The sequence below is a fragment of the Staurois parvus genome, unplaced genomic scaffold (genome assembly GCF_062004578.1).
Source record: "Staurois parvus isolate SC_StPar_1 unplaced genomic scaffold, SC_StPar_1.0 ptg001044l, whole genome shotgun sequence".
In the NCBI taxonomy this organism is placed as follows: Eukaryota; Metazoa; Chordata; class Amphibia; order Anura; family Ranidae; genus Staurois; species Staurois parvus.
Window position 1 is genome coordinate 697480 of NW_028318840.1, and position 20021 is coordinate 717500.

Consider the following 20021-nt stretch of genomic DNA (forward strand, 5'->3'; position numbering starts at 1 on the left):
GAAGTAATTTGAGACACTGGTCTTTTTTCTAAGAATCCGAGCAAATAGTGGGCTGAGCTGTACTAGGACACCAAGTACGACACTGGCTCTAATACAAGAGGGATAGCAGCAGCACACAGTCACTGGGATCTCTCACACCGGTTTGTACTCACGAATGTCCTTGGATAATTGGATGCCTCCTTCTAATATCTTCCAGACACCTCCACTGTGAATTCTCCAGACCAGATCCCCAAAAGAAAGTCCCTCAGACAGCTCCAGCAAATATCAGCAGAATAGGTCTCCCAGCTAGCATTCTGGGAACTCAATGTGCAGCAGACACATGGTGGGCCTGCCCAGAAGGGCAGCAACCCTCCAGGGTGGGATGCTCTCCTCCTGGACAAGAACCCTTCTGTTCCAGGCCCCAGGCTATTTATGGTCCTTCCCAGCCACCATCTGGTCACCACTCCACAGGGCTGTATAAATATTCAGCTGCTGATTTGACACTGATTACAGTTACTAATATCACCTAACCTAGCACCTATCTAGGAGGGTGCTACAATTTGTAAAAACAGCCATACCTGGAATTCCTCTTTAAGGTAGGAAGGCAGTAATAACTCCGAACATGGACTCACTTAAACCGCAGAATAGCTTCCCAGTTTTCTTGTAAATTGAGCTTTGTACTCCTGTTTACTTCCCTGTCCCTTTCTCGCTCTGCGTGACCGAAAAAGCCAAATCCGCTGGAATGAATAAAACATCAAACGGGGCCGAACTAAGACATATTTCATTCTCACTAACTTTAATTGTTTTCCACTTTCCACCGTCTGTAAGAAAATCTGTTGTATTAAACGTTCTCCCCACCGCGGCAGCACAAATCCATCACATTATACAGAGCCATTGATATGCAGGATTTCCACTTTCATTTTCCAAAAATGACACCTTCTTGGACGATTCTCCGCGTATTATGCTTTTATCACTGCCGTAATGTACATCAATTACTAGTAACAAGGTTCTGGCTCCGTATTTTGTACCTTTAATACGAATCCTCTCCCTTCTCTCTTTTCTAAATTGGCTGTTAAACCTGAACGTGGAAAAAATAAGCAATTAGGCGTGTTGCTTTATGGTTTTTATTTTGTATTTTTATGTTTTGTTTTTTTTTTATAGTCACTTTCTCTACTTCCGTACCAGAACACCAACCTTGCTACAATGCAAAAAGGTCACCGGTTAAGTGACATCCATCCTTAGGTAGCGTGAGCCCGATGCCTACGTCGCCAATTAGCCATGACCTTTAGATCTGGCCTCAGGATATAATAAAACCAACTACTTCTAAAAAAGAAAAAAAAATGATTAAAAATTCTTTTTTATGTTAGTTTAAGCAAATTTCTTTTGCAGCCTTATCTGGTTCTTTTTTTCTTCCCTTTCCTCTGACCATTAAGCTAAATCTGCGAAATCTTGGCGGATGGAATTATACGTAATATTTTCAGAAGCCTGTAATAGCCCGTGCCCTTTTTGAAGTGTCCTACTTCAGATATATAGCTACTGCATTATATTTTGTTCTTTTTTCCTTAATGACTGCGGGGGAATGATACGTTTTCTGTGTCTCGGCCAGGCTGGGGGAAAATGAAGATTTGCTTTGCGAGTGCGTCTGTGCTTTACCGAGTTACCTTCTTTTGCGGCAATTTATTTCAGCTGGATTACGTGTCACACGAGCCGCTTGCTGGTGACTGAAATGCATTTTCCGCTATTCGCCATATTGCACCAAAATGAAATCAGGCCCCGCTTTGGAAAATGGGTCCTCCTCCGTAAGTGAGTCACGTATTTGCAGTACTGAAATATCACAGGAGTCTTTTGTTTTATTGTATAAGAAAAAAAAAATCTATAAATATATATATATACTGTATGTGTGTGTGTGTGTATATATATATATATATATATATAGTATATATACACACACACACACTGTATATATACACACACCTGAAATACAAAGCTGAAAGTAAAAAATACTTTACACACCCCTTAACAGATGTTATACTATATCATTTTATTTAAAAATAAAGTAGAATAAAGAAAAAATATACAGTATAAAATATAATAAAAATATATAGTGTAGGGAAAAAAGATTATATATTATTATTGTTATACAGGATTTATATCACGACAACAGTTTGCTCAGCACTTTACAATATAACAGAAGACAATACAGCAAAAACACAGTTCAATACAAGAGGGATAGGAGGGCCATATATATATATATATATATATATATATTTATTTATTTATATTTCTTCCTTGCAAATCTGATAGAAAAAAAATCCTTTACATACACTTTAACAAGTGTTTACACAATATAATTTTATTAAAGAAAGTATTATAAAAATTATATATTGTATATATGTATGTGTGGGTGTATCTATATCTATCTATCTATCTATCTATCTATCTATCTATCTATCTATCTATCTATCTATCTATCTATCTGTCTATCTGTCTATCTATCTGTCTGTCTGTCTACAGTGGGGCAAAAAAGTATTTAGTCAGCCACCAATTGTACAAGTTCTCCCACTTAAAAAGATGAGAGAGGCCTGTAATTGGTATCATAGGTAGACCTCAACTATGAGAGACAAAATGAGAAAAAAAATCCAGACATTCACTTTGGCTGATTTGGAAAGAATTTATTTGCAAATTATGGTGGAAAATAAGTATTTGGTCACCTACAAACAAGCAAGATTTCTGGCTCTCACAGACCTGTACCCTCTTCTTTAAGAGGCTCCTTTTTCCTGCACTCATAACCTGTATCAATATCAAAAGTTCATCTCAATACTTTGTTATATATCCTTTGTTGGAAATGACGGAGGTCAAACATTTCCTGTAAGTCTTCACAAGGTTGGCACACACTGTTGGCCCATCCTCCATGCAGATCTCCTCTGGAGCAGTGATGTTTTGGGGCTGTCGCTGGGCAACTCGGACTTTCAACTCCCTCCAAAGGTTTTCTATGGGGTTTTAGATCTGCAGACTGGCTAGGTTGGTTGAATTGGTTGAACTTGATGGACTTGTTTTTTCAACCTGAATAAATATGGAAACAACCTAACATACCTAAAATGATTTAAATGTGCATACTGTATAGCCTTATGGGAAGATCATCCTTGAAATGATTGGTCTGGGGCAGGGTGTCTTTAAGCAAACAGCGCACTCTAAGAATGTCTAGTAACGATCAGGGGCGGATTGACCATTGGGGCACTCGAGCACTGCCCGAGGGCCCGGGGTCAGTAGGGGGCCCCATGAGATACCCCTGGCACATTTCATAGGCTTTTTCATAGCCTTTGTGGTTTGAGTGTGGGTGAGGACACAGGGGCCCCATGATCTTTTATTGCCCCATGAGTTGTCAGTCCGCCCCTGGTAACGATAACCAAAGCTTTAATCAGAGTGTATCCCTTTTTGTTTGCCCCGCCGTTTGACTAGATCCCCGAACATCATCTTGGGAACAAAGCTGCGGTGCCACCGTTAGCATTTAAAGCAAGCACCGCCGTTCGGCAGGCAGAGGAGTCTTACAACAAACTCGCTTTGCTCAACTTTGACACTAATCAGAATATTTTATGCATGCCTTTTGAGTACCTGTCACGGCTTGTTTTTGTTTTCTATAGGTAGAGACAAGGGAATAAAATCTTCAGCAGATATACAGTGTGCTTCGTCTTCCAGCTAATTTTTAGAGTAGATGAAGTTAAAGGGAACCTGTGAAGAAAGCCATGAGATTTACCATAGTTGAACTATGGGCATTAGGCTGGTCATACACAATACAATTTTCTGTCCAATTTCTGCCCAATTTCCTTTAGATTTACCTTCATCTATGTAGCACAAGGGCCCGCCTAATTGGATACAACTGAATGTGTTGTTCAACCTCGTATTATATGGTTTTTGGTAAATCTAAAGCAAAAATCTCCAAAAAATTTAATAATGTATGGCCAGCCTTAGTGGAACTACGGGCACCATAAAATATGACGGTCAGTATATGACACAGTCACCGTGTCAATTTTTGCTTTTATTTTTATTTTTCTCCATCACATAGTTTAATGACCTGTTGATCCCCTCACCTCACCCCACCCCTTCAGTCTCCACTCGTATCACAAGCCTACTGAGCAACATATCGGATTGGATGTCACTCTACTTCCTCAAACTAAATCTCTCCAAAACTGAGCTCCTAGTTTTCCCCCCAGCCCGTGCCCCCCAACCTGACTTCTCCATCAAGACCAACAACACCACCATCAGTCCCACCCCTCAAGCCAGAGTACTAGGTGTAATCCTAGACTCCAATCTGTCCTTCCAGCCCCAGGTCCAAGAAACGCCCGTTCCTAACCTCGGAAACCACTAAGCTACTCATTCACTCCCTCATTATATCACGCCTCGACTACTGTAACTCCCTCCTCATCGGCCTAGCTTACCGCAGGCTATCCTCGCTTCAGTCTATCTTGACTGCTGCGGCCAGACTCATCCACCTTACTAACCGCTCCGTATCTGCCACCCCCCTGCCAATCCCTCCACTGGCTTTCGATTTCCCAACGGGGAAAATTAAAAAAAAAACACTAACACTGACGTATAAAGCTGTTCATAACACTGCCCCAAACTACATCACCGATCTGGTATCCAAATACCACCCAAACCATACTCTCTGCTCCTCACAAGACCTCCCACTCTCTAGCTCCCTTGTCTCCTCCTCCCATGCTCGTCTCCAGGACTTCTCCAGGGCTTCCCCCATCCTCTGGAACTCCCTACCCCAATCAATCAGACTATCACCTACTCTGCTCACCTTTAGGTGCACTCTGGAAACCCATCTCTTCAGGGAAGTCTACCCGCCCTCAGCTAATTTCCGATCTTCTCCACTCTTCCTACCACTCCATCCCCCACAGCTATTTCCTCCTGTGCCACCATCCCCTCCATCCTAGATTGTAAGCTCCAAGGAGCAGGGCCCTCGAACCCCTCGTGTATTGAATCGTATTGTTACTGTACTGTCTTGTGTACTGTCTCCCCACATAATGTAAAGCGCTGAGCAAACTGTCGGCGCTATATAAATCCTGTATAATAATAATAATCCTGCCAACACAGCCACAATGTTTCCACTTCCTTTATCAGCATTGTGCACTCTGCATTGAAATTGCACAGCAGCGTTGACACCCTGTGGACAGGTTAGTCTTACGGCCCCCATAGATATCTCAAATTTTGGCCAATCCTGCTGAATCTGCCGAAATGTAAATCGTGGGGGGCCCTGCCAGACCCATCCAGCTTGCCAAAAATTAATTTAAAAATTGAATGAGCCGGCTGGAATTCTATCAGCCAAACAGATGCACACAGAGTCATATCTTTAGAAGTTAAATATAAATTAAGAGTTGAATATAAATTATACACTGTATAAATTATATAAATTATGTATATATTTGCTAATTTGGGCAGCACAGTGGCTAAATGGTTAGCCCTTCCCCCTGGCAGTACTAGGGCTGTTGGTTCAAATCCCAACCACGTCACCTCCTGCCTGGAGTTTGCATGTTCTCCCTGTGCCTGTGTGGCTTTCCTCCGGGTACTCAGGTTTCCTCCCACACTCCAAAAACATGCCGGTAGGATCCTGTCTAAATTGGCCCTTGTATATGAATGTAAGTTAGGGACCTTAGATTGTACACCCCTTGAGGTTTAGGGACTGATGTGAATGTACAGTATATATGTAAAGTGCTGCGTAAATTGACGGCGCTATATAAGAAACCTGAATTAAATAAATCTTTTTTTTTTTTTTTTTTTACTTTTTAGCAATTCACAAAAAAAGCTTTATTTAACTAATGTGTCATCGAATCAGTTTTGCAATATTTAGCACTTAATTTAGTATTTTTTAATGTTATCATTTTTTCACAAACTGTATGTATCAAGGCACCAAAGGGAGAAGATTCTGTGAGTGAAATAACATAGTTTTTTTATTTTTATAAATACACCGGGAAGTGTATTTATAAAGAATTGGTTGCTTAGCAATCTTCCCTGTGAAAGTGCAGGTACATTCAATCTGTGGCCAGGGGCAGACTGACCATTCGAGCACTCAGGAACTGCCCGAGGGGCCTGGGTCAGTAGGGGGCCCCATGAAATGCCTCTGGTACCTTTTTAAAGGGTTTTTTGAGTTTGGGCAAGGACATAGGGGCCCGTGATCCCCTATTGCCCGGGGGCCCCATGAGTTGTCAGTCTGCCCCTGTCTGTGGCAAAAAAAACCAAAAAAAAATAAAAACAATTGTTATTGGGCTTTTTTGTGTGCTGGTCAAATGGATTTCATTGTTTTAAAACTAAAAATATCACACTTGGCGACTGGATGGAGCTAAGTATGATACTTTCGCATGCTTGCTGGATCCTATTTCCATTACTGTATTGTAGGGGATATACAGTGCTCAGCATAAATGAGTACACCTCTTTTGAAAAGTAAGATTTTAATCAATATCTCAATGAACACAAGAAGAACAATTTCCGAAATTTTGACAAAACTGAGATTTATAGAACATTTGTTCGGCTCATTACATGACAGGAAGGTTAATAAAAGAACTTAGATTACAAAATCTTCAGTTTTACTCAAATTAGTTGATGTAAAAATGAATCCACCTCACAACAAAAACTCCTCCATCTAGTATTTTGTATGACCGCCATGATTTGTGAGGACGGCACCGAGTCTTCTAGGCATGGAATGAACAAGTTGGAGACATATTGCAACATTGATCTTTTTCCATTCTTCTAGAACGACCTCTTTTAGAGGCTGGATGGAGAGTGATGCTCAACTTGTCCCTTCAGAATTCCCCATAGGTGTTGGATTGGGTTCAGATCAGGAGACATACTTGGCCACTGAATCACTTTCCCCTGGTTCTTCTTCAGAAATGCAACAGTGGCCTTAGATGTGTGTTTTGGATCATTGTCATGTTGGAAAAGTGCACAATGACCGAGGGCACACAGTAATGGTAGCATCTTGTCCTTCAATACAGAGCAGTAAATCTCTGAATTCATGATACCGTCAATGAAATGCAGCTCCCCAACACCAGCAGCACTCATGCAGCCCCACAGAAGGACACTGCCACCACCATGTTTCACTGTAGGCACCATGCATTTTTTCTTTGTACTCCTCATCTTTGTGACACTAGTTTTGCCATCAGTTCCAAAAATATGTATCATCACTCCAGAGTACAGAGTCCCAGCAGTCTTTTTCTTTTTCAGCAACCCTGGCAAATTCTAGGTGGGCTTTTTTGTGCATGGGCTATAGGAGAGTCTTCCTTTGTGGATAATGCCCATGCATGCCATTCCTCTGCAGTGTACGCCGTATTGTGTCACAGGAAACAATCACCCCAGTTTTGCTTTCTACTTCTTTAGCTAATTGCAGTGAACTTGCATGGCAATTTTCTTCAACCATTCTCATCAGAAGACGCTCCTGTCGTGGTGTTAACTTCCGTGGATGGCCTGGACGTCTCTGTGAGATGGTTTCAGTTCCATCTTTGTTAACTGTTTGTATCACTTTTGTCACAGTATTCTGATTGATAAATAAAGCTTTGCTGATCTTCTTGTGGCCTTCAACTTTCTTGTGTAAAGAAATTTTCTTTCTCAGGCCTTGTGACATATCTCTTTCTCTTCCATGTGGTGCCCTTGTTGACAGCATGAAATGGGAGGGTTTTTCTTTATTAAGTAACACCCTTTTAACATCAACTGTCTGCTGGATACCTGGGGGTGGTGGGGGTCAGCTGAGACCATCTAGAAAGTAAGTGTGATTTGGGTGAAGGTGAAAGTGTTCAGAGACTGAGACTAATATTTTGGTGGGTATGGCTTAGCTCTGTGAAGACCAGATGTATAGACGGTGGGACAAATTAATATTAATTTAAACACATTTTTATCTAGCAGCAGACTGGACTTAAAGGTTAGTTCACCTTACCAAAAAAAAAATGAAAAGGTGATGCTTTGCCCTGGGACACCGCACCCTTATTGTATCGCAAGTATGTGGTTCCTACATAATCAGGGGCAGGACTTCCTGGAAAGTGGGTGAGTAAAGTGTTGGCCATGGGTGGGGGTCAGATGGGACCATCTAGAAAGTAGTTTATATCTAGCAACAGAATAGCTTTAATGGGTTAGTTCACCTTTTCAGGAAAAGTGGTCTGGATCCTGGAACACCACACCTTATTGCAGCTTGGATAGGTGGCTCCGATATATTTAGGGCCAGCACAGCCTGGTTCTCTGTCCCAAGGATGCTGTGCCCTGGACTGCGTCCTGGGAAACAGCACCCTTATTGTAGCATGAGTAGGTCCTTCCTATATATTTAGGAGCAGCACTTCCTAAAAAGTGAGTAATGTGTGGGCTATGGGTAGGGATCAGGTAGGACCAACTCTCTGTGGTCACCAGTTGCATGGGCATCAGGACAAATTCCCAATAATTTAAACACATGTTTATCTAGGAACAGAGTGGCTTTGAAGGTTTAGTTCACCTTTTCAGGAAAAAATGAACAACTGATGCTGTGTCCTGGGCTGTGTCCTGATACACCACCCTCTTATTGCAGTGCCAGTGGTTGGCTCCCTCATATTTAGGGGCAGGACTTCCTGGAAAGTGGGTGAGTAAAGTGTGAGCTATGGGTGGGAGTCAGTTGGGACTGCCTAGAAAGTAGGTGTGATCCGAGTGGGGTAACAGTGTTGCTGGGACCATGTTGGTGGCTATGGCTTAGCTTTTGTGAAGACCAGATGCATGGTTGGGCAGATTCATATTCACTTAAACAAATTTACATCTGGCAATGGATTGATCCTAAACATTTTCTGAGCTAGCAACGGGACTCACCTTCAAGAAGTGATAGCACAAAATCGTAAATTCTTCCTTAACTTGATCCTTCTATCGGTGATTAGATATTGCAGTGCCAGTGGTTGGCTCCCTCATATTTAGGGGCAGGACTTCCTGGAACGTGGGTGAGTAAAGTGTTGGCTATGGGTGGGAGTCAGTTGGGACTGCCTAGAAAGTAGGTGTGATTCGAGTGGGGTAACAGTGTTGCTGGGACCATGTTGGTGGCTATGGCTTGGCTTTTGTGAAGACCAGATGCATGGTTGGTCAGATTCATATTCACTTAAACAAATTTTCATCTGGCAATGGATTGATCCTAAACATTTTCTGAGCTAGCAACGGGACACACCTTCAAGAAGTGATAGCACGAAATCTTAAATTCTTCCTTAACTTTTTTTTTTTATTTATAGATATTTATTGATTTTTCAATAAAAAAGAAAAATTGTTCTATACGCATGAGGACAAGTTGGAGTTGTATAATAAAAAATGGAAAGGCTGGGAAGAATACAGAGAAAAGGAAAAATATATGATGAGATAACATCCCAGGAAGAGATTTAGAAACGGGTTTAGGAACAACAGAATTACATGGATTTAATCCGAGAAGAGAAAAGGTGGAGTATGGGGGGGAGGGGGGAGGAGGGAGGGGCTAAGAGGATGGGGGGGAGGTTCTCGGGTGAGGGGGGTGGTAAAAAAAAAATGAGGGGGATGTTTTTTTTTTTTCTAGATAACGAGTTTAATAGAAATGTTGAAATGTTTTTTGTATATGACTTGAAAATTCTTCTTTAACTTGATCCTTCTATCGATGATTAGATAAATGTATAGATAACCAGAATTTCCCATCAAAGATAAACCCTCTACCCGTTTCTTTGCATATCAATAAAAAGAAAAACAGTTGACTTTGTCTAAATCGACCGGAGCTTTTGAATATTGGCCACTCCCTCATTGGCTCTAGATGGCCGACATGCGATATTACCTCCTCTTCCACCGCAGTCATCAACTCTCCAGTCTCACGGAAGGTGCCGTCTCGTCTAAACCTCTGGACACCACCAGCCAAAAACAATAAAATCCCGGTACGCTTCAAGCACGCACTTCAACATCATAAACCTGTCTGCAGTGGGGTGTTAAACTTTTATTAACTCCAAATAATGCGCAACTCGACGCAAGTAATGTACCACATGACCCCCCGACCCCTATTCTGTTTATTCTGTTTTTTTTTTTAGTATTATTATTTATTTTTTTTATTCCTTGGCCAACTTGCCTCCAAGATCTTGGTTCTCCATCGTCGAAGTGGTTGCTTATAACGGCGGAGTCACGCGGCCTAATGAGTGATTTACTCATATCATCTGAGCACTTGAGAGCCATCCCAAATCTAATAGCAAGAGATAAAGTCAAGATCGAAGATAATAAATTTGCCTCGCTCACTCTGCCAAAGCGTTATTGCAAGACTCGTGTCTCTGCTTTTATTGATAAACAGAAAGGAAAGGATGGTGGTGGTGGTTGGGGGGGGGGGGGGGGCAGTTATAGAAAGAAAGTCTATTTATAAAGGTGCACAAATAGAGTTGGGGAATCGTGTCCGCTAAAAAAAAAAATTCAAACGGGAGCTTTAAAAATGGTCCCTGGACGGTCGGACAGACGTGTTTGTCGGATAATCTGTTTTTATTACATCTGGGTTTTATTTGATTTGGTTTTTCTTTTTTGTAATTAAAGCAATAAAAATGAAGTGTTATGTCCTGGTAGGGAAGATGGTGAAAATTAATCTTGGTGTGTCTACGCAGCATGGAATTTTACTCCCTAAATATTTTACGTCCCTCCAAAGCCAAAACTTTTTTTCATTTCAGATTATGAATAGAGTAGGGAATGGTTACAACTTTCTATTTGCCATTGGGAGCGTTTCCTTCACTTCTGATTTTCAGGGCCTGGTCAAGGGTGAGCAGAAGGGGTGGCTGCCCTGGGCACTGTGGTATCGTGAGGTAGGGGGGTACTATGAGAAGATGGGGGGGGGGGATTTGTGTAGGGAGGGGAATTTGGGGGGCAGCTGGGGGTAAGAATTGCTTTAGGAGGGGACATTGGGGAAAATGTTCTAGGAGAGGTGATTTGGAGGGACTTGGGTTGGGGGGGGGGTGGGGGGAGAGGATTTGAGCTATTAGGAAGGATTTGAGGGGTTTGTGCTAGAAAAAGTGATATGGTAGAGAGGGGGAAGGGATTTGTGCTAGGAGGGAAAATTGGGGGGTATTTGTGCTAGGAGGGGAAATGTGGGGGGAAGATTTGTTCTGTGGCATATGGCTGAGAGAGAATTTGAGCTGGGGGGATGGGGGGGAGCAAAGATTTATGCTGGAAGGGGGGATTTCAGTAGGAATAATTGGGAGGTATTTGTGCTAGGAGGGGAAATTTAGGCGGGGGGTTGTTCTGGGGCAAATGGTGAGAGAGAATTTGAGCTGGGGAGATGGGGGGGCAAAGATTTGTGCTGGAAGGGGGGATTTCAGTAGGAATAATTGGGAGGTATTTGTGCTAGGAGGGTAAATTTAGGGGGGGGGGATTTGTTCTGGGGCCTATGGTGAGAAAGAATTTGAGTTGGGGGGATGGGGGGGGGGCAAAGATTTATACTGGAAGGCGGATTTCTGTAGGAATAATTGGGGGGTATTTGTGCTGGAAGGGGGGATTTCGGCAGGGATAATTGGGAGGTATTTGTGCTAGGAGGGGAAATTTAGGGGGGAGTTTGTTCTGGGGCACATGGTGAAAGAGAATTTGAACTGGGCGGATTGGGGGGGGGCAAAGATTTGTGCTGGAAGGGGGGATTTTGGTAGGGATAATTGGGGAGGATTTGTGCTAGGAGGGGATATTTAGGGGGGGATTTGTTCTGGGGCCTATGGTGAGAGAAAATTTGAGTTGGGGGGATGGGGGGTCAAAGATTTATACTGGAAGGGGGATTTCTGTAGGAATATTTGGGGGGTATTTGTGCTAGAAGGGGAAATTTGGGGGGGGGGATTTGTTCTGGGGCATATGGTGAGAGAGAATTTGAACTGGGGGGATGGGGGGCAAAGATTTATGCTGGAAGTGGGGATTTCGGTAGGGATAATTGGGGAGGATTTGTGCTAGGAGGGGAAATTCAGGGGGGGATTTGTTCTGGGGCATATGGTGAGAGAGAATTTGAGCTGGGGGGATGGGGGGGGCAAAGATTTGTGCTGGAAGGGGGGATTTCTGTAGGGATAATTGGGGGGTATTTGTGCTAGGAGGGGAAATTAAGGGGGGGATTTGTTCTGGGGCATATGATGAGAGAGAATTTGAGCTGGGGGATGGGGGGGCAAAGATTTATGCTGGAAGGGGGGATTTCGGTAGGGATAATTGGGGGATATTTGTGCTAGGAGGGGAAATTTAGGGGGGGGGGGGTTTGTTCTGGTGCATATGGTGAGAGAGAATTCGAGCTGGGGGATGGGGGGCAAAGATTTGTGCTGGAAGGGGGGATTTCAGTAGGCATAATTGGGGGGTATTTGTGCTAGGAGGGGAGTTTGGGGGGGGATTTGTTCTGTGGCATATTATGAGAGAGAATTTGAGCTGGGGGATGGGGGGGGGCAAAGATTTATGCTGGAAGGGGGGATTTTAGTAGGAATAATTGGGGGGTATTTGTGCTAGGAGGGGAAATTTAGGGGGGGGGATTCTTTCTGGGGCATATGGTGAGAGAGAATTTGAGCTGAGGGGATGGGGGGGGGGGATTTATGCTGGAAGGGGGGATTTCAGTAGGGATAATTGGGGGTATTTGTGCTAGGAGGGGAAATGTAGGGGGGGATTTGTTCTGGGGCATATGGTGAGAGAGAATTTGAACTGGGGGGATGGGGGGGCAAAGATTTGTGCTGGAAGGGGGTATTTCAGTAGGGATAATTGGGGGGTATTTGTGCTAGGAGGGGAGTTTGGGGGGGGGGGGGATTTGTTCTGGGGCATATTGTGAGAGAGAATTTGAGCTGGGCGATGGGAGGGGGGGGCAAAGATTTATGCTGGAAGGGGGGATTTTGGTAGGGATAATTGGGGGGTATTTGTGCTAGAAGGATATTTGTAGTAAGAGGACGTTATGCTCAGATGGTAAGCATGCAGATTAGTGCTTGATTTTTTTTTTGGAGGGAGATGATTTTTTTCTGACACATAATGCTCATACATCTTGAAGAGGGGGGGAGGAGTTCTCATTTATTCAGGTCATGGTACCAGGGGCGGACTGACCATTCGAGCACTCGGGCACTGCCCAAGGGCCCGGGGTCAGTAGGGGGCCCCATAAAATGCTTCTGGTACCTTTTATAGCCTTTTTTGGGTGTGTTTTGAGTGTGGGCAAGGACACAGGGGCCCCATGATTCCCAATTGCCCGGGGGCCCCATGAGTTGTCAGTCTGCCCCTGTTGTGCACTATATATATATATATATATATATATATATATATATATATATATAGGGAGCTACACCAAAAAAACTGGAATGGATCTCTTCTGTATTAAGCACAAGGGGGCGCCTCTAAGTGCAGCATATGAAACACTTTATTAAAAAATCATCAGTAACGCACTCACATATAGTGCACTTGTAAAATGTCAGGACTTCCTACATTGGTGGTTACCAGGGGCGGACTGACAACTCATGGGGCCCCCGGGCAATAGGGGATCAGGGGGTCCCTGTGTCCTTGCCAAACTCAAAAAAGCCTATGAAAAAGGTACCAGGGGCATCTCATAGGGCCCCCTACTGACCCCAGGCCCCCGGCAGTGCCCAAGTTTCCAAATGGTCAGTCCTCCCCTGGTGGTTACCATAGATTGCCACTACCTGGACCCGGCTCTCCCACACTGCCACCAGTGGATTCGCTGATCTGACATTAAGGCCTGTTTTATTTTATAAGTGCACTATTCATCCATATATGTGAGTGCAAAAACAATAATTTTTTAAAATAATTTTTATTTATTCATGTATTTATTTATTTAGTTTATTTTTTTACACGCACTTGGTTTTTTTTGCTTTTTTCCTCCTGAAAGGACAGAGATAGATACAAGCAGGGGTGGACTGACAACTCATGGGGCCCCTGGGCAATAGAGGATCATGGGGCCCCTGTGTCCTCGCCCACACCCAAAAAAGCCTATGAAAAAGCCAATGAAAGGTACCAGGGGCATCTCATGGGGCCCCCTACTGACCTCGGGCCCTCGGGCAATGCCCGAGTGCTTGAATGGTCAATCCGCCCCTGGGGGGGGGGGCGGGCTTCACAGTGACTGACCACTGTGACAGCCAATCAGAGGCTTTCACAGTGATCAGGTGACACACCTAAAGAAAGCGCTATTCGTGGGGAAAAAAGGACATAAATATACCGCGTTGCATGACTGTAGGGGTAGTAGGGGGGCCCCATGAGATGCCCCTGGTACCTTTTTCATAGGCTTTTTTGAGTTTGGGCAAGGACACAGGGGCCCCATGATCCCCTATTGCCTGGGGGCCCCATGAGTTGTCAGTCCGCCCCTGGTTGTGATGATATGTACGGTTTTGCTAACACATGTCAAAGTTGCAAAATTGTGCTTAGGCATTAAGATTTGTTTTCCCCGTAGGCATGAAGGGGTTAAGCTGGAGCCAAATCTATATCTGTAGGGAGCGCCGAGCTGTCACGGCTCCTCAAACTTTGCATGTTTCGGTCGGTGGGAGTTTCTGCGTGACTGGTCCTATTAGAGTGACACCAATAATCCAGTCCCACTAATTAATGGCTGAGAAGATGGAGAAGAGGCTGCGTCTTGTCGGCGATGGCCGTCCCGGGCCGGGAGGGGTGGAAGGGAGTCTAGATTAAAGATTACACGGTGTTATCTGTATGAGGGAGGGAGGAGGTGATGGAGAGACGGCGACAATATCACCGCCAATTACAATGTTCTCTTCCTAGAGAATCCATCGCCAATGCGCCCCGTGCATACTGATACGCCGCGTGCGGGAGTTCCCGGCTTCCTGCTCCAAGCAGATCTTCTACAAAGGAGCATGCAGGACCCTTTATGGTGTCACTTCTCCTCTGTATGTGAAAGCCGCTTCATTGTATCCAGGGGCGGACTGACAACTCATAGGGCCCCCGGGCAATAGGGGATCATGGGGCCCCTGTGTCCTTGCCCAAACTCAAAAAAGCCTATGAAAAAGGTACCAGGGGTATCTCATGGGGCCCCCTACTGACCCCGGGCCCTCAGGCAGTGCCCGAGTTTCCAAATGGTCAGTCCGCCCCTGATTGTATCTGTTTAATCTGCTTATATTTTACCTTCCCTGAAAAAGAAAACGTTTTATTGAAAGATGTAATTGGGATGTCGATTGGGAGGGGCCCTCCCTGGGGTCATCGGGAGGGGCCCTCCCTGGGGTCCTCTCAATTGATGGGACCCTCTCAATTGACGGGGCCCTCTCAATCGACGGGGTCCCAATCGACATCCCAATTACATTCTTCAATAAAACGTTTTCTTTTTCATGGCATACCTTATTTTTGCGCAATTTGCTTTTTTGTTTAAATTCTGTTACTGACACTGATACTAATTAAAAAAAAAAAAAAGACCCCCCCCCAAAAAAAATGACCCTGACCTTTGATCCTGACCGTGACCAAAACACTAACCCTGCCATAGACCTAGATCAAACCTTGTTTTTTTTTTTTTTATTATTTTGTCCACGCGTTTTCTTTTTTATTGCATACCTTATTTTAGACCCAGTGATGTCATCACTACGACTCAACACTGTGCGCATGATTATCACACAAGTTGTATTTTTGAGGACTTGCCCTCCACAGGATTCCCCCCCCCCTCTTTCCTGACAGGGTGGATTTTTTGCGATACGGCGCTGTGTTACTTTAACTGACAATTGCGCGGTCATGCAATGCCGTACATTTATGTCCTTTTTCTTTCTCCACGAATAAAGCTTTCTCTCGGTGGTATTTGATCACCTCTTCGTTTTTTTTTTTTTTGAGCTATAAACAAAAACAGGCCGACAATTTTGTAAAAAACAAACATTTTTGACTTTTTGCTGTAAAACATATCCAAGTAAAAAAATGGAAAAAAGACAATTTTGTCGTAAATTTAGGCCAAAATTGTATTCTTGCTAAAAAAAAAAAAATCCCAATACGTGTAAATTAATTGGTTTACGTGAAAGTAAATGGCGGTATATATACTGGAATTAATTTTTTTACTAGTAATGACAGCGATCAGCAACTTATAGCGGGACTGCGGCGGGCATTCTGACACTGGGGGGAACTGACTTGGTGTCACTGACATCCCCAGTGACACCAATACAGTGATCAGTGCTAATAAAAAGCACTGACACTGTACTAATGGCACCGGGCAGGAAGGGGTTAACTTTTGGGCAATCAAAGGGTTAACTGTGTGCTGTGTGTGTTTTACTAGGGAATCATGCTGTGCAGAGAGATACACAGCAGCATGTCCATGCTGACAGGAGAGAGACTTGTGTTAGTAGAAGAAGGGGAGGATCAGAGAAGACAGGATCAAACATCCTTTTTTACACAATGCAGAGGATTATCCCCTTAGGTTCCACAGTGAGTATAACAAGCATGATTTACTGCATCTACAGACTGATTGGACTGTTGTGGGTTTAGTAACACTTTAAGAAAGTAAAAGTGAGATTTTATCTTTCTTAGGAGAATATATCTATATGTGCTCAAGTATTGGACAACTATTAATCCAATGAATGAAAGAGACAGGCCAGAGAAAGCCGGGGGGCGGGGAGGGGGTAGATGATGCTGGACATCCTCCAGTCATGTAATGAGGCGGAGCTCTATCTGACTCCCTGCAGCTTCTGACGCACATGGTGAGGAACCCACAGTGTGCAGTGAAATCAGAGTAAACCATTTCAGTCCAGGAGAGGATCCGGTACAACTGTGCAAGACTGAAGGGGAGGAGCCGGTACACCTGTGCAAGACTGAAGGGGAGGAGCCGGTACACCTGTGCAAGACTGAAGGGGAGGGGCTGGTACACCTGTGCAAGGCTGAAGGGGGAAGAGCCGGTACACCTGTGCAAGACTGAAGGGGAGGAGCCGGTGCACCTGTGCAAGACTGAAGGGGAGGAGCCGGTACACCTGTGCAAGACTGAAGGGGAGGAGCCGGTACACCTGTGCAAGACTGAAGGGGAGGAGCTGGTGCACCTGTGCAAGACTGAAGGGGAGGAGCCGGTATACCTGTGCAAGACTGAAGGGGAGGAGCCGGTATACCTGTGCAACACTAAAGGGGAGGAGCTGGTACACCTGTGCAAGACTGAAGGGGAGAAACCGCTACACCTGTGCAAGACTGAAGGGGAGGAGCCGGTACACCTGTGCAAGACTGAAGGGGAGGGGCCGGTACACCTGTGCAAGACTGAAGGGGAGGAGCTGGTACACCTGTGCCAAACTGAAGGGGAGGAGCGGGTACACCTGTGCAAGACTGAAGGGGACGAGCTGGTACACCTGTGCAAGACTGAAGGGGAGGAGCTGGTACACCTGTGCAAGACTGAAGGGGAGGAGCCGGTAAACCTGTGCAAGACTGAAGGGGAGGAGCCGGTACACCTGTGCCAGACTGAAGGGGAGGAGCCGGGCCAACTGCTCAAGACTGAAGGGGAGGAGCCGGTACACCTGTGCCAGACTGAAGGGGAGGAGCCGGTACACCTGTGCAAGACTGAAGGGGAGGAGTCGGTACACCTGTGCCAGACTGAAGGGGAGGAGCTGGTACACCTGTGCAAGACTGAAGGCATGGCCGGAGTTCCGCTTTAAATCCCGTCGATCCATCTAATGTAGGATCGATCGGTTGTTTCCACCACGTCTCCAAAAATATATTTAAAAAAAAAAATTATAAATCAGTATAAAAGAACAAATCTCCCGGCTGCAGGTGTTTGTCTTCGGATGAAGGCTTCCTAAGCACACAGAGAGCAGAGGTCTTTGTTTATCGGCGTGCTGAGAAAAGCGTGATTGTAATACGCGCTCGCTAAAATTGTCTATTTTGTTTAACATCGAACCTTTTCTTTCTCTGTCAAAGATTCCATCTGCGGAGAAAAAAAAAACAACAAACAAAAAAACAAACAAACAATAGTGTTCGCAAGTAACGATTCCGGCCAGCTGCAGAGCTATTAAGCGTAGAATAAAATATAGTTTTTGTTTTGTTTTTTGATCCCGCATTGTTACAATGTAGCGTTCGGTCTGTTTACAGATGTTGTAGTAGAAGCCGCGGCTGATGGCGCTGATGTTTTTATAAGCCGCGTGACGCGCTGTTTGTTGTCGCTGAATGCGGGAAACAGACACATTCCGAACCACAAGAGACAACGACATCAGTGGACCTATGCAGGTTGCGTTTTGCGCTTTTGCACTTGTGTTTTTTTTCCGCGTTGTTGCGTTTTGAGGGGGGGGGGGCGCGTTCATTTTCTTAATTTTTTTTGTTGCTAGGCAGATTTAAAATGCAAAACCCTAACGCATGAAAAGCGCAATACATAGTTTCCCATTGAAGTCTTTAGAACCAAAAATGCAGCGTTTTGCGTTCAGGACCTATACAGGTTGGTTTTGAGTTTTTGCATTGTGTTTTTGCCGCGTTGATGCGTTTTGCAGGGGCAGTGACTCAGGGGCGGACTGACAACTCATGGGAACCCCGGGCAATAGGGGATCATGGGGCCCCTGTGTCCTTGCCCAAACTCAAAAAAGCCTATGAAAAAGGTACCAGGAGCATCTCATGGGGCCCCCTACTGACCCCGGGCCCTCGGGCAGTGCCCAAGTTTCCAAATGGTCAGTCCGCCTCTGGGCGGAGTTCATTTTCTTAATTTTTCTTGTTGCTAGGCAGATTTAAAACGCAAAACACTAAACGCATCAGAAACGTAATACATGGTTTACCATTGAAGTCTATAGAACCAAAAACATCAGTGGACCTTTGCAGGTTACGTTTTGCGTTTTTGCACTTGCAGTTTTTTCCGCGTTCTTGCATTTTGCAGAGGGGGAGGGTTATTTTTTTTTTTCATTTTTCTTGTTGCTAGGCAGAATTAAAATGCAAAACCCTAACGCATGAAAAACGCAATACATGGTTTCCCATTGAAGTCTATAGAACCAAAAATGCAGCGTTTTGCATACAGGACCTATACAGGTTGCGTTTGAGGAGTTTCTGCATTGCGTTTTGCGTTTTTGCCACGTTCATGCATTTTGCAGGGGGGGGGGGTAATTTTTTTAATTTGTTCTTGTTGCTAGGCAGATTTTCTGCATTGCATTTTTGCCAGGTTGTTGATGCGTTTTGCAGGGGCAGCATCAGGGGTGGACTGACAACTCATGGGAACCCCGGGCAATAGGGGATCATGGGGCCCCTGTGTCCTTGCCCAAACTCAAAAAAGCCTATGAAAAAGGTACCAGGGGCATCTCATGGGGCCCCCTACTGACCACTGGCCCTCGGGCAGTGCCCAAGTTTCTAAATGGTCAGTCCGCCCCTGGGCGGCGTTCATTTTCTTAATTTTTCTTGTTGCTAGGCAGATTTAAAACGTAAAACACTAAACGCATCAACAACGCAATACATGGTTTCCCATTGAAGTCTATAGAACCAAAAACGCAGCGTTTTGCGTTCAGGATCCATGCAGGTTGCGGTCGAGGAGTTTCTACATTGCGTTTTTGCCGCATTCTGCAGGGGCGGCGTTCATTTTCTTAATTTTTCTTGTTGCTAGGCAGATTTAAAACGTAAAACACTAAACGCATCAATACCGCAATACATGGTTTCCCATTGAAGTCTATAGAACCAAAAACGCAACGTTTTTCTTTCAGGACCTATGCAGGTTGCGTTTGAGGAGTTTCTGCATTGCGTTTTGTGTTTTTACCGCGTTGTTGCGTTTTGTGGGGGGGGGGGGGTCATTTTTTAAAATTTTTCTTGTTGCTAGGCAGATTTAAAATGCAAAACACTAAACGCATCAAAAACGCAATAAATGGTTTTCCATTGAGTTTGTAGAACCAAAAATGCAGGGTTTTGCGTTTAGGACCTATACAGGTTGCGTTTGAGGAGTTTCTGCATTTTGCGTTTTTGCTGCATTGTTGATGCGTTCATTTTCTTAATTTTTCTTGTTGCTAGGCAGATTTGCGTTTGAGGAGTTTCTGCATTGCGTTTTTGCCACGTTAATGCGTTTTTGGGGGGGGGTAATTTTTTTTAACTTGTTCATGTTGCTAGGCAGATTTAAAATGCAAAACATGAAACGCATCAAAAACGCAATACATGGTTACAAGACTATAGAACCAAAAATGCAGCGTTTTGCGTTCAGGACCTATGCA

General features: G+C 44.4%; 1 protein-coding gene across 1 annotated transcript in view; it reads left to right on the plus strand.

The window, feature by feature from the left end:
• LOC149440955 (protein diaphanous homolog 2-like) overlaps nt 1–20021 on the plus strand; it is a 371719-nt gene that overhangs the window by 126072 nt on the left and 225626 nt on the right. The window lies entirely within an intron of this gene.